We start from the raw sequence: 6,179 nt of genomic DNA, 5'->3' as shown, positions 1-6,179 counted from the left end.
CCATGATTGGGTATATTTGCTCGTGATAATCACGCGTAAAAATTGATGCATTTAAGCACGTTTCCTTTTGGCTCTGATTTGAATTCAGCCCTTAAAGTTGCATAGAATTACGTTGGGAATTTCATATGCTGACCAATGTGTTAATCCACATTTAAGTCGGTCAATATTGGCTAAAGCTTTTTGAAGCCGAAATTGGTCATGTTGTTGTTGTTGTTTTTTTCTTTTACACAAGCCCTCATATGCGTGTATTGCCTGCAAAAGATCTTGAATCAAAAATGATGAAACAATACCATATATAACCTAGATTTGGGATGTGGGGTGATTTTTTTTACAGGGATCCCACTATTTTTCAAATATAGGAAATAACTGAATTGCAAAAAGTGTGATCATAATGTTTCTGTGATGGATACATTTTGAAGGTTGTCACAGGCTAAAGAAAATGAAAAAAAACTTGCAATTGGCCAAGAGTGGTGTCAATCAAAAATTCTGGGGCTAACAGCCATATTGATAATCATCTGATGGGTCCGTTTATTTTTAAAGGGAGCGAAACGAACTGATTACAACAAGGATTGCCAAACGATGCAGGAATGCTTTTGGGCACTTTTTTTTAAATCTCTTGGCATTATCATGTGTTTTAGAGTAAGCATACCTCTAAACCTGTACGGTTTTGCCATTCAAAGTACGTTTTTCATAGAATAGAATAGAATAGAATAGAATAGAATAGAATAGAATAGAATAGAATAGAATAGAATAGAATAGAATAGAATAGAATATGCCTTTATTGTCATTGTCACAACATGGGATATGCTGTGACAACGAAATTGGACGACTCCAGTTCAAACAAAAGAGAAACAAAGAGATAAAGGAACAAAGAACTAACTGTCTTTGTTGTAAGTAGGCTTTGTTTTCCTTCCATTTTAAGACGAGTACGACGTACAAGGAAAGCTGTACGGAAAAACACAAATTTGTCAATCGCATGCGTCTGCCGCCAAGGGATTTCCAATCATGCATCATTCTGGAAAAAAAAAAATGTGGCGTACGATTATTTTGTATTTTGTACGGGAAAATACGACAGTTTGTACGTGCATGAAGCCGTGGAGTTTGGCAGGTATGAGTAAGTATTTAACACGGTTGGATCCACTGAACTCTTTTGAATGAAACCAGACAGTTTGTGTAGAATCGTTTTATGAGTGGAATTTCACAGCAAGTTTGGGTGAGCTATACCAATTTTATGGCATTTGGGTATCTTGTTTCGGACTGATCATTATGTTTCTATGTTGAGTACATTTTAAAATAGTCCTCAAAATCTTGAATCCCAAGAGTTTAAGTTTTGCACTGCTACGTAGCTTGACGTATTTCAGTAACTGACGACATCATGAAGACACGACTTTGTTTATCAACAGTCTGACGGCCCGTGGTAACTTTTTCAGTGTTTATGTCTTGTTAAAAAATAATTGGGGAAAATATTAGAAGGAAATTGCATCCATTATCATTTATATACATTTAAAGCACTGGTGAGACATGTGTGCGGCGCTATTTGTGTCATCATGGTGAGCGATTACCTAAGTGGAAGGTGACACCAACGCATACAGGGTCCCTCTGGGGTCTTCACTCACAGATGAGATCCTCCAACTCTGACATGTGAGCTGCCTCCCCCGTAAAATCCCAGCCCTTGTGCCCGAATCGGGTCTTTCTTTAGCCTTTGCTGTCCGGCCAAATGCCCAGGCAGTTACATTGTAAGCTATTCTAGAACGCATTGGCAGAGATCTTAAGTGTTCCAGCACCAGGAGTTCCCTGACAACGGCAGATTAAATCAGCTGTTGCCACCTTTATATACGGCAACATGTCATATCTTTTCTCAACAGTTTTCTTTTCTCTCCCTTGTCATAGAAATGTTTTCTTTCTCTTTCACAAAAGCTTGTTTGGACTACATTAATTTTCCCTATGTGCCTATTCATGATTTTAGTAAATCTGCTCCAGTCTGGTTTATGAGGTTCTTTATGAAAGCTGAATTTCCTAATCTCATGGCCTCCCCTTAATGAAGGAAAAAGTTTACATGTCTTTCGATGATTTTAGTTACACGAGGAAATGTAAAGTTCCAGCAGACAATGGAATCCGATCAACAAAGTTACAAAATATTTATGTATATTCCAAGGGGTAGATAAGAATAATAATGAGTTCAAAGCTGATGGGAAGTAATCCAATATGTGTGAGTGTGTTCACAGCATCAGTTCAGTTTTTTTTTCAGTCAGGCTATATTTTACCTTTGGTCATTGACAGTTTCGGAACAGTTACATTCTCTAATTTTTGTGTCTCTCCAAACAAATTGAACAAACATTCAATTGATGCATTTGAGATAGCATTAAAGAACAAAAGACAATCAATTGTTCATTAGCATAATTGTCTAATAATGTTGTTGAAAATACGAAAGGAAATCTGTAAAAAGATGAAAAGAATCCTAACTCAAGGTAAGATTTTTGGCTTTAATATAAGCCTTAAACTGTACTTTGTTGCATGATCCTTATTCCTGAAACTGAATGGTAAATGGTCTGGAGACCTCCCGAAAAGCTTTACAATGTGCTACACACTTAATAGATTAATAAAAAAAATATCAACATCACTTCTCATAACTTTAATAACAAATCAAGAGTTGTACTCTAAATTATTAAACCCCCACAGTAGATAAATGTTTTAATACATAAATTTATAATGCCAAATCGTCCTGGCAAAGTAATTTTTCTGTCATCAAAAGGCTGATGCTCTCCATGGCTGTTATAGCCCTCTTAGCCTCAGCTGGAATATGTGTGGACTTTAGAAGCTCTTTGCAGTTGGGTCAAGAGGAGCAATTCCACAATAGTGAACAGTTTAGCTTTAATAGGCCAGGAGAAATACTTTGTGGTTTGAAAGGAAGAGTTAAATATCAAGGTACGAAAATGTAGTGCCAAGTGAGTAAAAAGTGATGATGTATCAAAGAACCCTCTTAGACATGATCCCTTGAAAATAATGTGTTCATTTTTGAGTATTCAGGTCCTGGGGCCTGTAAGGGTTTTTGCTCAATTTTAATCCATTTCGTCTAAAACTGGAGCTTGTTAACCAACAGGGGACGCCAGCCTTCCACCACAATAATTTATTTTTCGGATCTGTCGCAAATATAAAAAGGAATGCTTAGTCTCTTATTTGTCTTAAATTATTATTTTTTTCTGAAGGGAAAAACCCAATACGTCAATTTGTATTTCTAGTTTGAGCTTTATCAATATCTCGGTTCATTACTTTTGACAAGAATAATTAATCTGAGGAAAAAATTTAACAAGAACAAATGCACACAAGATTTATTAAAGAAACAAAAATTTGGATAAACTGTAAATTCAGATAGTTAACCAAGCGAATAAGCAGAGATTTTCTACGGCGTTTTCTAATCATATGACCCCAACACCAAAAACAGGTGCAAACTTCCTTGTCATAGATTATGGCCAATTGGGACTCTACCACTTCAGCGAGGCTGCAGCGTGTTTCTGATCGAGCGAGGGAGCGAGAGAGAAGAAGGGCAATGGACGAGTGAGGTGGGTAATGTGATGTTCAGCTTCTGAGTCCGGAAAAAGACGAACTTTACCATGTCCTTTCAAATGCCTCGGGTTGTCATCGAGCACCGGAGGAAGACGGTTCGTGAATTTCTCCCAAGGTATTGGAAGCTTGAACAAAATAAGGTCCTCTAGAGGCCAAATGGGGGTGATATCATGAAACGACGTGCCATAAAATACTTAAGCATAAACCGTGACTCAGCACACAAAGACAAATCAGTACTATGGTGATTTAAATGTTTTTTATAAATCTGTAGAGGCTGGTCATCTCAGAGACACAAGACTGAGTGTCAGACGTGAAAATAAAACATCGGCAGGTTTACCAGAGCACACAGTAGCTATAGACCCACCACAAACAACTGGTGAGCCTTCTGAATAACATTATTACACCAGGTCTGGCAGACAAAGAAAACCACTTGTGAGATATTGACACTGACTGAATGAAAAGACAATGAATCTATGGTTTTTGAACTGATACTCGTCTGCACCTAATGATGATTATTGCACATGATGTCTCTTGTGTACACTTTGACGTCTCATCTCATCTCATTAGCCGTACCGCTTATCCTCATTAGGGTCGCGGGGGGGCTGGAGCCCAGCCATCTCCGGGCAGTGGGCAGGGGACACCCTGAACTGGTTGCCAGCCAATCGCAGGGCACACAGGGACAGACAACTCATTCGCTCATTCACACCTAGGGACAATTTGGACCGGCCAATTCACCTGAAATGCATGTTTTTGGAACGTGGGAGGAAACCCACGCAAGCACGGGGAGAACATACAAACTCCGCACAGGAAGTCTGGAGCTGAATTTGAACCCACGACAGGTTCCCATGACATGAACAGTGCCGCACAAGCGCTAACCACTGCGCCGCCGTGCTGCCCCACACTTTGATGTCTTAAGAGAAAATTTGGAAAAGGAAAAAACAAAAAAAAAGAACCACATGTGGGAAAAAACTTAAAAAGGGGATGTCATATATTGGTATACAATTTACAGTATATATTATATGTATTGTATGTATGTGATTGAGATAAGCACGGTAACATGGACGTGCCTCACGGACACTCGTAGCTTTCGATAAGTGCCGTAATGCCGATTCGGATTTAGTATGATATGAATACGGTCTGTTTGAATGCTCCCCTGTCCGAAGGAATAAATCATTGGTCTACAAAGTCGTTGTTCACATCATCAAGATATTAGATCCTGGAACCGGAAACATCTTTTTCTGGGAGTACTCTTGCAGGTGCATGGTGTAGCTGCCCATTACGGGTGTGGGATGAAGGGCGTATGTCAGGCACCATCGGTAGTCCAATAATCAGAGAAAAAGGTGTCTTGGAGGACAAATGGGGAGTCTTTCGAGGTTCCTTCATTTTGACAGAGTCTGTAGCTGGAGAGGGGAAGTGATGTATTCGTAGCAGAGGGCTTCACCCTACAGCCCAAGCACTGTTTTTTTTTTGGTTCATCAGTCGATTTAGGTTGTCATGAGCATGCGTTGGCCTTCAACATGACCATGACCTCTACACTGGCACAGCTTGCACACCAGAAGATTAATGTAGAGTGTCATAGATCAATTAGGGAGTGGTAGACCCGTCTTGCTAATACACTATTCAGATCATATGCACTCAAAGGTCATATTGTCCACTGTCCACCCTCATGCATTCAAATATATGCGTTGCAATGTTGAGTTCACTCTTACAGTCTACATTTACACACCCATGCTCACACACTTTACAATAGACAAGCGAGTTCTGTGTTAAATAGTTATTAGATATTTTTCTTGATCGAGCTTGTTGGTTTAAGATCAAGGGACAGTGTAATTGTAACCTGTGCAGTCCTTTGAGACATTTTAAGATTAAAGACTTTACAAATAAATATGGGGGGGATTTTGTAAGGTTTATTGTTCTATATTCTTTATCAATTATCCATTGTCCGTTATCGGTCAAATCATAATACGCTACAAAGCCAAGGGGCCGAGACACTTGCTCTCAGCCAAGAGGCCGAGTCAAGGTCTTAGCCACAGAGCCATGCAGCGATCAGTCCGAATGCACCGTTCCCGGAGGTACTGCAATACCGGGCCGATGCGTGGAGTGGACAGAGCAAGCTCTTATTCCATCTCCGGATTGCAAAAATGAATTTCATGATTGCTGCACAGCTATGATGTGACTTGACTTGAATTGCCCCTTTTCCATCCAACCATCAAGGATGATCTTGTTCTTTATTTGAAGGATTTGAAAAACATTTCTTCCCACGGTCTAATTATTTGTCTTAGTTTGCTCCTTCACATTGTTTTTGCTTGCTCTCCAGTACCTTGTCCAAGGGATCCATTCAACATGGATTTGGTTATTCTTTTGATTTATGGTTGTAAAGTCTGAAATTATTGAGACTCCAGGGGCCCCCTCCCCTCAATTTCTATTCAGTCCTCAGATTGGCTTCCCTGATGTTTTCTAGGACGGCCTTACTTCTAACCAAGGTTTTCTGCGTTCTTTCCCTTGCTCTTACTCACACGCTGTTTTATCCGTGTTCCAACACAGGCAAAAGGAAAATAGGATGAAGGCGGGAAGAGAAAAATAAAAATAATTATTAAAATTAAAATCAACTTTAG

The 6,179-nt window shown here is 39.5% G+C and overlaps 1 pseudogene; it reads right to left on the bottom strand.

The window, feature by feature from the left end:
• Nucleotides 1-5,614: 5,614 nt before the first annotated feature.
• Nucleotides 5,615-5,733, bottom strand: LOC148369526 (U2 spliceosomal RNA; annotated as a pseudogene).
• Nucleotides 5,734-6,179: the final 446 nt, after the last annotated feature.

The sequence above is a fragment of the Urocampus carinirostris genome, chromosome 3 (assembly GCF_059441175.1).
Source record: "Urocampus carinirostris isolate Australia breed hairy pipefish chromosome 3, RoL_Ucar_1.0, whole genome shotgun sequence".
In the NCBI taxonomy this organism is placed as follows: domain Eukaryota; kingdom Metazoa; phylum Chordata; class Actinopteri; order Syngnathiformes; family Syngnathidae; genus Urocampus; species Urocampus carinirostris.
This window is presented reverse-complemented; position numbering and strand designations above follow the sequence as displayed.